General features: G+C 40.7%; 1 pseudogene; it reads right to left on the bottom strand.

Annotated features, from left to right (window-relative positions):
• Nucleotides 1-7321: 7321 nt before the first annotated feature.
• LOC124019337 lies at nucleotides 7322-8315 on the bottom strand (annotated as a pseudogene).
• Between the last annotated feature and the right edge of the window lie 7699 nt (nucleotides 8316-16014).

Raw genomic sequence — 16014 nt, forward strand, 5'->3', positions numbered from 1 at the left:
ATGTGTGCATTCATTCTACGTATGGGTGGTCCCGGGGATCGAACCCACTACCCTGGCGTTACAAGCGCCATGCTCTACCAACTGAGCTACAGAAGGACCACATCTAACAATTTGTGTTTGGTGAGGTCAATGTAGTGAAAGTAATATGTGTCATGTTACAATTGGTTATAAAAGAGATTAACTACAAAAAAACACTTGAATGCATCAGATCACCTATCCCGTTGTGTGATGTTTGTGTAGAGTTTGCTCCTTGTTTGCACATTGATAGGGGATATAGATCAAACTTAATTTGGTTTAGCACTTGCCCCTTGTAATTCTAGTAATCAATAAATTCTTAAACAAAAGTGTATAATGTTTAGAATCTAACATATTTTTTATTTACTTAAGCCTTGTCGTACTAGCACAATTTATTTTAGAACTCAGCGGTAATTTATAGGCGGCGGCACATTTCAGAAAGTGGCTTGATCAAGACCGTGCTTCGGCAACTCCTCTACTGCATTCTACGGCTTTCCAAGCTGAATAGTTTAGAAAAAGGTGAGTATCTCCTTTAAAACAATACAACCACTAGCATGTTATTTACCTACTTGGTAGCCTACACGGTATAAATATTTATTGGGTAGGTTAACAAGTGCCCTTTATAAAAAATAATGTTAACTTTTCAGCACATGAATAGCAAGAACATTAGCCATTATGTTAACGTTACATGTTAGCAAGCTGGTTAGCATAGCACACACACCGTGTTAAAATGGTAATTTGGTTAAATTCACACAACTTATTGTGGGAAGCTTGTGGAAGGCTACCTGAAACGTTTGTCCCAAGTTAAACCATTTAAAGGCAATGCTACTAAATACTAATTGAGTGTATGTAAACTTCTGGAATGTGATGAAAGAAATAAAAGCTGAAATAAATCATTCTCTCTACTATTATTCTAAAATTTCACATTCTTAAAATAAAGTGGTGATCCTAACTGACCTGAAAAGGGAATTTTTACTTGGATTAAATGTCAGGAATTATGAAAAACTGAGTTAAAATATATTTGGCTAAGGAGTATGTAAACTTCCGACTTCAACTATATGTATATTTTAATCACATGCTTCCGGGTTTTTCTGTGTTAGTTTCAGTTTAAACTGCAAAATCAAGATATACTTCCCCCGAGTATAAGTACTGTAGCTCCTTATGGGTTTTTTTAACAAGTGTTTTTTGAGTTTTGTAGCAATGTAATATGTCTATTTTGCTTGATGGCCTTAGTGCCCTGGCTGATTGTTTTGGTGCACTGGCAGATGAGGCACCCCCTTAAGGCATAATGGCCTTGTCCCTAAAATTCCTTTCCTGGTATGATATTCTCCTCAAACAGGTTGCTCTGGAGTTCATGATACTGGTGTCTGTGGACCTAAAGAAGACATTTTATGAAGGCCTGGACTAGAGGTTGACCGATTATGATTTTTCAACACCGATACCGATTATTTGAGGACCAAAAAAGCCGATGCCGATTAATTGGTGGTCCTGTAGCTCAGTTGGTAGAGCATGGCGCTTGTAACGCCAGGGAAGTGGGTTCAATCCCCGGGACCACCCATACGTAGAATGTATGCACACATGACTGTAAGTCGCTTTGGATAAAAGCGTCTGCTAAATGGCATATATTATTATTATTATTATTATTATTAATTGGACGGTTTTTATATATGTAATAATGACAATTACAACAATACTGAATGAACAATCATCATTTTGATGTTCCAAGATGGTGTCAGACGTCCTTTGTCCTCGTCTTGTCGTGTCCTGTGTTTTTTTTTTCTTTCACAAAGCTTTTTATATCTTTAAAAAAAAACATTCACCTCAAATCCGGAATCTACTAGCTAGCAGTCAGCTAATCACTGCTAGCGGTCATCAGCTAACCTTTAGCTCAGAAGGCTCTCAACAGTTTGTACAACACGTCTTAAACCAGAGCATACCGGACCTATTTTCTCTCCATATCCCCGGATTCCTACCGCAAGCTCTGGACATTTTCACCTGGATCTTCGCAGCTAGCTAGCTGCTATCCGAGTACTGGCTAACGTCGGTCTGGAGATTCTTACCTCCCTCACTAGCTGGAGATTCTTACCTCCCTCACTAGCTTTAAGCACCAGCTGTCAGAGCAGCTCACAGATCACTGTACCTGTACGTAACTCATCTGTAAACAGCCCATCCAATCTAGCCCATCCCCATACTGTATTTATTTATTTATCTTGCTCCTTTGCACCCCAGTATCTCTACTTGCAGATTCATCTTCTGCACATCCTACCATTTCAGTGTTTAATTGCTATAATGTAATTACTTCGCCACCTTGGCCTATTTATTGCCTTACCTCTCTTATCTTACCTCATTTGCACATGCTGTATATAGATTTTTCTACTGTATTATTGACTGTATGTTTGTTTATTCCATGTGTAACTCTGTGTTGTTGTATGTGTCGAACTGCTTTGCTTTACCTTGGCCAGGTTGCAGTTGCAAATGAGAACTTGTATAATACATAAATAAAATCTATTTAGTCTCAAATAAATAATGAAACATGTCCAATTTGGTTAAAATAATGCAAAAACACAGTGTTGGAGAAGAACGTAAAAGTGCAATATGTGCCATGTAAAAAAGCTAACGTTTAAGTTCCTTGCTCAGAACATGAGAACATATGAAAGCTGGTGGTTCAATATTCCCAGTTAAGAAGTTTTAGGTTGTAGTTATTATAGGAATTATGACGCGTCGACTATTTCTCTCGCTACCATTTGTATTCCATATACCTTTGACTGTTGGATGTTCTTATAGGCACTTTAGTATTGCCAGCCTAATCTCGGGAGTTGATAGGCTTGAAGTCATAAACAGCGCTGTGCTTCAAGCATTGTCACTTAGAAATGTCCTTGTTTTTGAGAGAAAATCACATTTTTTGTCCATTAAAATAATATCACATTGATCAGAAATAGAGTGTAGACATTTGTTAATGTTGTAAATGACTATTATTTCTAGAAATGGCTGATTTGTAACGGAATATCTATATATGCTTAAAGAGGCCCATTATCAGCAACAATCACTCCTGTGTTCCAATGGCACGTTGTGTTAGCTAATCCAAGTTTATCATTTTAAAAGGCTAATTGATCATTAGAAAACCCTTTTGCAATTATGTTAGCAGAGCTGAAAACTGTTGTTAAAGAAGCAATAAAACTGGCCTTCTTTAGACTAGTTGAGTATCTGGAGTATCCGCATTTGTGGGTTCGATTAAAGGCTAAAAATGGCTAGAATCAAAGCACTTTCTTCTGAAATTCATCAGTCTATTTTTGTTCTGAGAAATTAAGGCTATTCCATGCGAGAAATTGCCAAGAAACTGAAGATCTCGTACAATGCTGTGTACTACTCCCTTCACAGAACAGCACAAACTGGCACTAACCAGAATAGAAAAAGGAGTGGGAGGCCCCGGTGCACAACTGAGCAAGAGGACAAGTACATTAGAGTGTCTAGTTTGAGAAACAGACACCTCACAAGTCCTCAACTGGCAGCTTCATTAAATAGTACCCGCAAAACACCAGTCTCAACGTCAACAGTGAAGAGGCGACTCCTGGATGCTGGCCTTCTAGGCAGAGGTCCTCTGTCCAGTATCTGTGTTCAGTGTCCATATCTCAGACTGGCCAATAAAAAGAAAAGATTAAGATGGGCAAAAGAGCGTTCGATTATATTGACATTAAAGTCTTCTATACAGTTATTACCTACATTTTGGTGTATTGATAATTGCTACTTCTTTAAATACACATCAGTATTAGGGATGAAAACTTAACATTGACAACCACATTAACAATGTCATAAAACAGTCAATTGTGCTTTTGTTGTTAGAGTTCCAATCAAAGGAAGAGAGAGGTTGTGCTCGGGGGCTTGCCATAGTTCCTGCGAGAAGATGTTTTAAAGACATGTGAGGTATACATCCCTACAACATAACTTTATGCTTTCTCCCAGGAGGGAAATTTCCGATGAATCATGATGCACTGTAGCATTCAAGTTGTAGCAGTCAAGTTGAATGTCTGTCGCCATCTGAAGTGGTTATAACACACAGGCCAAATCAAATGTGTACCAACTACAGTATATAAGGACATTTCTTTTAGCCATGTTTTATTTGTTTCACTTTTACTCAACCTTTCTCCCTTGCTAGACATTCAATTAAGAATAGTAATTTTGCATGCTTTTTGTCCAGAAGAAACTACATCTTTATATTGGACAACTTTATCTTGGACTACAAAGCAAAAATCAGGACCATACATTAAACACAATACTACGTTTGGGCGATAATACCTAACTACCATGTAAACAGCTGTTGTCGATGGTTGTGAAATGTAAGTATGCTCAAGTTTTAGCATATTTGAACGTATCACATATCCCTGGTGTATGGCAGCACACAACACTGCAGTGCCCTTAGTGATATGTCAAATTCCTTATGGTTAGACAATTAACAGAATTAAAGTGGCACTGTGAGGAATTCCAAATTCTATACAAAAGCTGTAAAAAACAATATTTATTGTTATTTAAAAAAGTATAAAAAGAGATTTTGATAGAACAATTCATCCCTACACCATGCAGTGCTGATTTTGCCATTTGAACAGGAATTGCAATCAGTTTTGCGTCAACATGTTTGTCAGTGGGCTCGCCCTGGTCCGTCTTCAATATAAACGTAGCATTTTAGGCTGTGCTTTTGTGCAACAAATTAGTTGCTTATTATAGGGATTCATTGTCCTATCTAAACTTTTTATATTTTTTTGATATCTAGAAATATAGATTTTTTTAGATTTTATTAGCTGGTCATTTAAAAAGAAAGTAGTGGAGGCGGAATTCTACACAGTGCACAGCGAATGTTGTAGAAAGAGCTGATTGCCAAAATAGCACTGAATGATAGATGAGGCTTTATATGGTTTTTCCCCCTCATTTTCAGTGTTGGATGACCATGGGCCTTTGCGGCGCTATAGCGAACAATCAATTGTTTTTTGCAAATGGGAAAAGAACAGACATGTTTTACCTCAGCTAAGAACGCATTCTATCTAGACCTGGAAGCAATCATGGTTGACTGACGTGCTTAAGGACCATGCTTGTTTACTGGCGCAACGCTCTTGACCACTAGGCTACCTGCCACCCCACTTGCCTGCATCAATATGCAACAGTACATTTGCAGACAGTTTCACAGAAAATTTGTATTGGAGGATGTTTTTGTAGGGCAATGCCTCTAATCTTTGTCTATTTTTGTTCTGTTTTTCAGAAGACAACTGATTCTGAGGAAGTCACCTGCGGATCCTTGTCGTTGTGGTTGGAGCTGAAGCAGATGACCCAATACCAGCTGACAATGTAGACGTTGCCCTTGTGATAGAAGAGCAGGTGATCATACATGAGCTTCACAATGTCCCAAATGCCTTTGCCACTTTGATTGGACCTCTTTATTGTCCGAACATGAATTACCCAAATTGTTTGAGGTACACTTTTGAGGTAGTTCAGAAAATGTTCTTGAAGATTGGTACAGAAAACTGTACAGCAAAGTGCATGGGCTGAAGAACCGTCTCCTTCGTTAAGACAACTAATTTGTGTGTTTTTGTTTTACTCGCAGTAGTTGAGTTAATATCTCTTGACAACGATGCTGTTATTTGCCTAAATCTTACAAATCTCCGTTTTGGGAAGACTTAAGGTACACTATTTTTACGTCTGACCTTCAGTCTAAAAAATACATCCGTCTTTTGTTAGAGACCATTGATTTGCTATCACCGTTTCCCATTAACTACAGTGCATTTTGAAAATGTGTACAGCATGTTAATAAAAATGTCACACTCAACACCAACTTGTCTTAGAAACCATTCTGAAGGTTGTCTTTGCTCAATGTTTGAATTTGCATTTACCATGCCATAAAACCATGTTTCAATGGTGCCATTTACAAATGTGTATGGGTTTATTGGACAGTGGAATGTTAGGGACAGCAGAATTTGGCTACCCGTTTAAATGCACCCAAAGACATGCATCTAAAAATATGCATTGTTAGTTTTTTTTTATGACAATCAAAATGCATTCTAGAGAACAATACATTGTTGCAAGTTTATTTGTTTGTTAATACATAATGCAATAAATGTTCTGAAATACACGAAAGGCCTATGTTGTCATTACAAGCTAGATGGAATTAGTTGATTTCAATGTAAGTTGTTGAATCGATGAATGTGCTCTTGGTAGTAAATCATTATAAATATAAAGTAATTTAAAATTTAGATAAGCATTACTAAATCTGAATTTTGTTAAACTGTACATACTGGATTATATTAAGTTGACATTTTTTATTAGAATGTATCATTCTTTTAAATGTGGCTTTAGATCAGATAACTCAAACTTTAATGTTGTTTCAACATGTTGTTTCCAGTCATCTAGTTGCGTGGCCTTTTTCAAGCTCAGAGCACTTAACATGTCACGTTGTCCAAGCGTAGACAATTTTTTAATGTAAACTTTAAATGTAATTATGATAACTGTATTACTAGTTACAATAACTTAATTGAAAGTTTACTTAACAAAATCTGAAATTAATTCAACTAAAATGGTTGGTTATACTGACATGATGATGTGGGCTTAAATCTTTTTTATTTGTCAACATAAATGTTGCTTTAGCTATGATAATTCAACATTTATTGTCGACGTAATAAATGTTTAAGTTGATTTAAATGAGAATAGTAAGTTACACTGAAAAATGAAGCAGTAGACTTAACTGTCTTTAATTTGTCAACATTAACGTAGCGTATTAGAACTCCACATTTATTGATAACATAACAAAGGTTTAAGTTGATGATTCAAATAATAATATCAAATTAAATTAACAATTAACAAACATAACATTAACCGTCTATTGTTCGACAAAATAAATGTAATAAAAGCTAGGATAACAAGAAATGTGAAGTACTCTTGAGTTTGAAAAAGGCATTTACATTTACATTACATTTAAGTCATTTAGCAGACGCTCTTATCCAGAGCGACTTACAAATTGGTGCATTCACCTTATGACATCCAGTGGAACAGTCACTTTACAATAGTGCATCTAAATCTTAAAGGGGGGGGTGAGAAGGATTACTTTATCCTATCCTAGGTATTCCTTAAAGAGGTGGGGTTTCAGGTGTCTCCGGAAGGTGGTGATTGACTCCGCTGTCCTGGCGTCGTGAGGGAGTTTGTTCCACCATTGGGGGGAGAGAGCAGCGAACAGTTTTGACTGGGCTGAGCGGGAACTGTACTTCCTCAGTGGTAGGGAGGCGAGCAGGCCAGAGGTGGATGAACGCAGTGCAGTTAATTAAAGTAATTTTGTTCCCGAGTTCCATAGTTCACCTAGCCACCGGTGGCGCTGGAGGTACTCCTCGGATCATGCCTACAGGAAGTAGAGGAAACAAAAAGGTCTACATCAGGTCATTTCTTACCTCAAAAAACAACCATGTGGCTCTTTTCTATTAATCTTTTCTCAATTCCTCACATCATTCTCAAAACAAAATTGGAGAAGGGGAGGGATCATGGACCTTCTCCAATACAAGTGCAAAGGAGGCAAGTCGACAGAATGCGAGGAATCACGGAAAGACGATTTGAAAGAGCCCATATTCGCTTTAACTCAATCCCAGCTGACATTACATATGGTAATAACATTGTGACAGTAGTGCAGAGGCCATATATTGGATGTTGTGTACAGTATGTATGCAGGCAGTGGTGTGGAGAATGAATGAAGCCTAAACCTGTACCTGGTCCAGGTTTATTGCTTTTGCTGGGGTAGATCTTGGTGAAATTCCTATATTCTTCAGGGGGTGGGAAGTCCTCCACTGGGTGGAAGTCAAACTTGGACTCAAAATCCTCTATATTGGACTTGGAGGATGAGGAGTATCCGTTGCGGATGGGCGGGGAGGCGGCGGGGGTCCGGTGCGGGAGGAAGATGAAGGGGGTGGAGGGGGCCTGGAGGGGGCCTGGGGTGGCTCCGAGGAGGTGGTGTTGGGAGTGATAGCACTGTGGATCCGGTAGGGGGCGGGGGAAGAGGGGCTTGCCCACCACCCCCGTTTCGTGACCCAGGATTGGGTGCAGAAGGGGCTGATCTCTTGCTGGGGGGCTCTCTGGCGGGTGGGGGTGGTCTGCCAACGCCTGGAAGTCCTGGAGATGGCGAGGGGGGTGGAGGAGGTGCATGATTGCGTCCACCGTAGCTTCCGCCTGAGGTGTTCTTCTTGTGCAGAGAGTTGTGCCTCTGGGGAAGTTTCGGAGCCCCATCTCCACCATGGTCCCCCATGGGGCCCATGGAGTGCCTGTAAGGTGGGGGCGGAGGGGGCGCCGAGGCCACGCAACTAGGTCACTGGAAATATTAATACTGGAAACAACAAATACTTTTTTACAGTATATAGAGGAGACAGACCCACTGCTTGCCCTCTATGTTACACAGAGCTGGCAGTCCCATCCACCAAACTACCAGGTGTGAAACAGGGAAGGGACTCAGGGGGTTGCCAATGTGGTATAGAGCAGACCTAACTCACTCTAATAATCAAAACAGGAACATTTTACATGTGGCTAGAAATTCAAAAGGAAATGATCTTAACAGAGACAAATGTCCTGTGTGCTACCTATATCCCCCCACTAGAATCCCCATACTTTAATAAAGACAGCTTCTCCATCCTGGAGGGGGAAATCAATCATTTCCAGGCCCAGGGACATGTACTAGTCTGTGGCGAACTAAATGCCAGAACCGGACAAGAACCTGACATCCTCAGCACACAGGGGGACAAACACCAGCCTGGAGGTGACAGCATTCCCTCCTCCATATGCCCCCCTGGGCACAACTATGACAACATAACCAACAAAAACAGGTCACAACTCCTGCAGCTCTGTCGCATGCTGGGTTTATACATACTGTCGTCAATGGTAGGCTTCGAGGGGACTCCTATGGTAGCTACATCTATAGCTCATCTCTTGGCAGTAGTACTGTAGACTACTTTATCACTGACCTCAACCCAGAGTCTCTGTGTCCACAGTCAGCCCACTGACACCCCTATCAGATCACAGCAAAATCACAGTCTACTTGAACAAAGCAATACTCAATCATGAAGCATCAAAGCCAAAGGAACTGAATAATATTAAGAAATGCTATAGATGGAAGGAATGTAGTGTGAAACCTACCAAAAAACAATTAGGCAACAACAAATTCAATGCCTTTTAGACAACTTCCTGGACAAAACATCCCACTGTAATAGTGAAGTTGTAAACTTGGCAGTAGAAAACCTAAACAGTATATTTGACCCCTCAGCTTTCCTATCAAATCTAAAAAATGTCAAACACAAAACCAAAGAAAAATGTATAACAATGACAAATGGTTTGATGAAGAATGGAAAAACCTAAGAACAAAATTGAGAAACCTATCCAATCAAAAACATAGAGACCCAGAAAACCTGAGTCTACGCCTTCAGTATGGTGAATCCAATCTTTTTGGCCCTATAACAAAGAACAAACATATACATGTCAAATACAAAACCTAGAATCAACTATTAAAGAACCCACTGAATGAACTACAGGACAAAATACAAACCCTCCAACCCAAAAAAGGCCTGTGGTGTTGATGGTATCCTCAATGAAATGATAAAAAACTCTAACATCATCCTTAACTCTGGCATCTTCCCCAATATTTGGAACCAAGACAAATCCACAAAAGGGGAGACAAATTTGACCCCAATAACTACCGTGGGATATGCGTCAACAGCAACCTTGGGAGAATCCTCTGCATAATCATTAACAGCAGACTTGTTCGTACATTTCCTCGGGGGAAAACAATGTACTTAGCAAATGTCAAATAGGCTTTTTACCAAATTACCGTATGACAGATCACGTGTTCACCTTGCACACCCTAATTGACAAAAAAACAAAAACAAAGGCAAAGTCTTCTCATGCTTTGTTGACTTCAAAAAAGCCTTTGACTCAATTTGGCATGAAGGTCTGCTATACATATTGATGGAAAGGGGTGTTGAGGGAAAAATATACGACATGATAAAATCCATGTACACAAACAACAAGTGTGAGGTTAAAATTGGAAAAAAACACATTTATTTCCAGAGGGTCATGGGGTGAAGCACCCTCTTCAACATATATATCAACAAATTGGCAAGGGCACTAGAACAGTCTGCAGCACCCGGCCTCACCCTACTAGAATCTGAAGTCAAATGTCTATTGTTTGCTGATGATCTGGTGCTTCAAATCAAATCAAATCCAATTTTATTTGTCACATACACATGGTTAGCAGATGTTAATGCGAGTGTAGCGAAATGCTTGTGCTTCTAGTTCCGACAATGCAGTGATAACCAACAAGTAATCTAACTAACAATTCCAAAACTACTAACTTATACACAGTGTAAGGGGATAAAGAATATGTACATAAGGATATATGAATGAGTGATGGTACAGAGCAGCATACAGTAGATGGTATCGAGTACAGTATATACATATGAGATGAGTATGTAGACAAAGTAAACAAAGTGGCATAGTTAAAGTGGCTAGTGATACATGTATTACATAAGGATGCAGTCGATGATGTAGAGTACAGTATATACATATGCATATGAGATGAATAATGTAGGGTAAGTAACATTATATAAGGTAGCATTGTTTAAAGTGGCTAGTGATATATTTACATCATTTCCCATCAATTCCCATTATTCAAGTGGCTGGAGTTGGGTCAGTGTCAATGACAGTGTGTTGGCAGCAGCCACTCAATGTTAGTGGTGGCTGTTTAACAGTCTGATGGCCTTGAGATAGAAGCTGTTTTTCAGTCTCTCGGTCCCAGCTTTGATGCACCTGTACTGACCTCGCCTTCTGGATGATAGCGGGGTGAACAGGCAGTGGTTCGGGTGGTTGATGTCCTTGATGATCTTTATGGCCTTCCTGTAACATCGGGTGGTGTAGGTGTCCTGGAGGGCAGGTAGTTTGCCCCCGGTGATGCGTTGTGCAGACCTCACTACCCTCTGGAGAGCCTTACGGTTGAGGGCGGAGCAGTTGCCGTACCAGGCGGTGATACAGCCCGCCAGGATGCTCTCGATTGTGCATCTGTAGAAGTTTGTGAGTGCTTTTGGTGACAAGCCGAATTTCTTCAGCCTCCTGAGGTTGAAGAGGCGCTGCTGCGCCTTCTTCACGACGCTGTCAGTGTGAGTGGACCAATTCAGTTTGTCTGTGATGTGTATGCCGAGGAACTTAAAACTTGCTACCCTCTCCACTACTGTTCCATCGATGTGGATAGGGGGGTGTTCCCTCTGCTGTTTCCTGAAGTACACAATCATCTCCTTAGTTTTGTTGACGTTGAGTGTGAGGTTATTTTCCTGACACCACACTCCGAGGGCCCTCACCTCCTCCCTGTAGGCCGTCTCGTCGTTGTTGGTAATCAAGCCTACCACTGTTGTGTCGTCCGCAAACTTGATGATTGAGTTGGAGGCGTGCGTGGCCACACAGTCGTGGGTGAACAGGGAGTACAGGAGAGGGCTCAGAACGCACCCTTGTGGGGCCCCCGTGTTGAGGATCAGCGGGGAGGAGATGTTGTTGTCTACCCTCACCACCTGGGGGCGGCCCGTCAGGAAGTCCAGTACCCAGTTGCACAGGGCGGGGTCGAGACCCAGGGTCTCGAGCTTGATGACGAGCTTGGAGTGTACTATGGTGTTGAATGCCGAGCTGTAGTCGATGAACAGCATTCTCACATAGGTATTCCTCTTGTCCAGGTGGGTTAGGGCAGTGTGCAGTGTGGTTGAGATTGCATCGTCTGTGGACCTATTTGGGCGGTAAGCAAATTGGAGTGGGTCTAGGGTGTCAGGTAGGGTGGAGGTGATATGGTCCTTGACTAGTCTCTCAAAGCACTTCATGATGACTGAAGTGAGTGCTACGGGGCGGTAGTCGTTTAGCTCAGTTACCTTAGCTTTCTTGGGAACAGGAACAATGCTGGCCCTCTTGAAGCATGTGGGAACAGCAGACTGGTATAGGGATTGATTGAATATGTCCGTAAACACACCGGCCAGCTAGTCTGCGCATGCTCTGAGGGCGCGGCTGGGGATGCCGTCTGGGACGTAAAAAAACAAAAAACTGCATAGTTTCCTAGGAACACGAAGCGAGGCGGCCATCTCTGTCGGCGCCGGTTTTAGCCATAAAGGGCAATGGTTTCTAGAACTGTCACCAACTAAGGAGGGCCTACAGCAGCACCTAGATCTTCTGCACAGATTCTGTCAGACCTGGGCCTTGACACTAAATCTCAGTAAGACAAAAATAATGGTGTTCCCGAAAAAGGTCCAGTTGCCAGGACCACAAATACAAATTCCATCTAGACACTAACCCTAGAGCACACAAACTATACATACCTCGGCCTAAACATCAGCACCACAGGTAACTTCCACAAAGCTGTGAACGAGCTGAGAGACAAGGCAAGAAGGGCCTTCTATGCCATCAAAAGGAACATAGAATTCGACATACCAATTAGGATCTGGCAAAAAATACTTGAATCAGTTCTAGAAACCATTGCCCTTTATGGTTGTGAGGTCTGGGGTCTGCTCACCAAACAAGAATTCACTAAATGGGACAAACACCAAAAATCCTTCATGTACAACGTAAAACACCAAATAATGCATGCAGAGCAGAATTAGGCCAATACCTGCTAATTATCAAAATCCAGAAAAGAGCTTGTCACGCCCTGACCTTAGAGATCCTTCTTATGTCTCTATTTTGGTTTGGTCAGGGCGTGAGTTGGGGTGGGCATTCTATGTTTTGTGTTCTATGTTTTGTGTTTTTGTGTCTGCACCAGACAGAACTGTTTCAGTTTCGTTCGTTCTCCTTGTTATTTTTGTTATTTCAGTGTTCAGTTAATAAAAATCATGAACACGTACCACGCTGCACCTTGGTCCATACCTTCTTCAAACAGCCGTTACAGAGCCATCTAAAAGTAAGCGATTCACAAACCTTCCATAACAAAGCCATCACCTACAGAGAGATGAATCTGAAGAAGAGTCCCCTAAACAAGCTGGTCCTGGGGCTCTGTTCACAAACACAAACAAACCCCTCCCCCAGGGCAGCAACACAATTAGACCCAACCAAATCATGAGAAAACAAAAAGATAATTACTTGACACATTGGAAAGAATTAACAAAAAAACTAGAATGCTATTTGGCCCATAACAGAGAGTACACAGTGGCAGAATACCTGACCCATGTGTAGACAGACCTGGCTCTCAAGAGAAGACAGGCTATGTGCATACTTCCCACAAAATGACGTGGAAACTGAGCAGCACTTCCTGACCTGCCAAATATATGACCATCTTAGAGACACATATATCCCTCAGATTACACAGATCCACAAAGAATTCGAAAACAAACTCAATTTTGATAAACCCCCATATCTACTGAGTGAAATACAACAGTGTGCCATCACAGCAGCAAGATTTGTGACCTGTTGCCACAAAAAAGGGCAACCAGTGAAGAACAAACACCATTGTAAATACAACCCATATTTATGTTTTTGGCCATCAAATAAGAATTTGTTCTTAACTGACTTTCCAAGGTAAATAAAGGTCAAATAAAAATACTAATATTTATTTATTTTCCCTTTTGTACTTTAACGATTTGCACATTGTTACAGCACTGTATATATACATAATATGACATTTGAAATGTCTTCATTCTTTTGGAACTTCTGTGAGTTTAATGTTTACTGTACATTTGTATTGTTTATTTCACTTTTGTTAATTATTTACTTCACTTACTTTGGCAATGTTAACATGTGTCCCATGTCAATAAAGCACTTCAATTTAATTTAATTGAGAGAGAGACAGAGCGCGAGAGAGAGAGAAAGAGAGCGAGAGACACAGAGAGAGAAAGCCGCACTGTGAGCAATAAGAAGACTTAATCGTCATATAAAAGTGGATCCCTTGAAAGTGCAAGTCCTGAAAGTTCTCCCTAGGACAAATCCTGACATGATTGCGTGAACGCATTGAACCAACAGGAGTGAACTGATAGCTGCTGACAAACGGACGACTGTGTGATCACCCTCTCAAGTCACAGTAAGCGGTACAGGAGTGCCAAGTCTAGGTCCAAGAGGCTTCTAAACAGCTTCCACCCCCAAGCCATAAGACTCCTGAATATGTAATCAAATGGCTATCCAGACTATTTACATGGCTCTTTTATGCTGCTGCTACTCTCTGTTATTAACTATGCATAGTCATGTTAATAACTCTACCTACATGTACATATTACCTGAATTACCTCGACTAACCAGTGATTTGATTTGAAAGCACCGATTACGGATACATTGTACAAGACAAAATTAATGTAACCAAGATAACAAAATAGGTCAGATTCAGTGCATCCAAAATGGTACCCTATTCCCTATGTAGTGCCCTACATAGGGAATAGGTTGCTATTTGGGATGCCAATATTGTCTACCCTGATCAGATTGTACCCATGAGGACTACAGACTGTATTGAGTCTGTACTGAGCCGTTCTTGTGAGACCAACTGGGATCGAATTCGGGTCTCCTGGGCCCAGTTTTTCAGAAGTTATCATCCGGATTTCACCTATCGGATACAATTAAATGCATAGAAATAGAATGAATAGAACGAGACTGCTTTAGCTTTAGCTTTAGCTAAAGCCTAGATATAAGCTCAGGGAGCTAACGCAAATCTTCAAGTCTCAGGAAAGGGTACCCATCACCTGGCCTCTCATCAGGAACGTCTACCTAAGGGGTATCGGATAATGATTGACTTCCAGGGACAGAGGAACAATGCGAATGTAAAGGGCTCCACCCTGGTCAAGGCTGTGTGTAAGAAGAGAGATGCAGACAGCCAGTGGCATTGTGAGGAATAGCTCACCAAATTATATTCATATCCAATGACTGAAAATTTAAAAAACTTGTCTAAACATCAAAATTTCACTTTGGCCACTTAACCCCCCTTCTTATAAAACATGTCCTCAAAAGAACTGCTACATTCTCGGTAAGTTTGAAAAGGGGCCCAGAAAAGGAAGTGCTGAGAATAAGTACTCAGATGGTTGCAGCCAAAAGCCCTTGCCATTGTGACAGTGTGCATCCCAAATGGCACCCAATTTCCTATAAGGTGTTATTCTGATGGATGAGTAACAGTTGCTCTGAGATGCGATTTAAATGCTGTCCCAGCTTCAACAAGCATTTTGTCCAAAGAAAATAATCTATGACAAAACATAAACCCTGTAATGCTGCCCCTGTTGGATAATGTGCAACATTGACGAGCTGGAGGAAAATACCACAAAGTGAAACTTTCAGTAAATATGACAAAATGAACACATTCACTCTCTTATGAATGCTGGAAAGCCGTAATATTTTCACAACTACTCCAGGTCTTCTTCCTCCCCAGTTGAATATAATGAAAACATCAATGTGCTATTTTTCCCCTTACCTTATTAAGAGTCTACGGTTTATTTGTGCAGGTTGTTTGCATCATCAATTTGAAACAGGGAATGTGCGTACCTGCTACTGTATCCAGCAACTTGGGAAGAGAAGAGTGACCATGGAAAATGCATAATGAGGGTTCTGTACATCTCAAATCGCACTCTATTCCTGTATAGTACTATACGTCTGACCAGAAGTACAGAATGCTTGGAGTCAGTGACCCATTTTCTTATTGATCTTAACCGTTGCTGATCAATGACTGTGTTTTACACTGTTTATCTCTATTTTGAATGTCCATTTTCCATTGTCTTAAATACTCCTGAAAAGTACATAAATTACTTTGACACAGATCTATACAGTATTTTTTTTTTTAACTAGGCAAGTCAGTTAAGAACAAATTCTTATTTACAATGACAGCCTACCAAAGGCAAAAGGCCTCCTGCGGGGACGGGTGCTGGGATTAAAAGTAGAAATAAATAAAATAAAATATAGGACAAAACACACAATCATGACAAGAGAGACAACACAACACTACATAAAGAGAGACCTAAGACAACAACATAGCATGGCAGCAACACATGACAACACAGCATG

Source organism: Oncorhynchus gorbuscha, unplaced genomic scaffold (genome assembly GCF_021184085.1).
Source record: "Oncorhynchus gorbuscha isolate QuinsamMale2020 ecotype Even-year unplaced genomic scaffold, OgorEven_v1.0 Un_scaffold_8:::fragment_6:::debris, whole genome shotgun sequence".
NCBI classification, from domain to species: domain Eukaryota; kingdom Metazoa; phylum Chordata; class Actinopteri; order Salmoniformes; family Salmonidae; genus Oncorhynchus; species Oncorhynchus gorbuscha.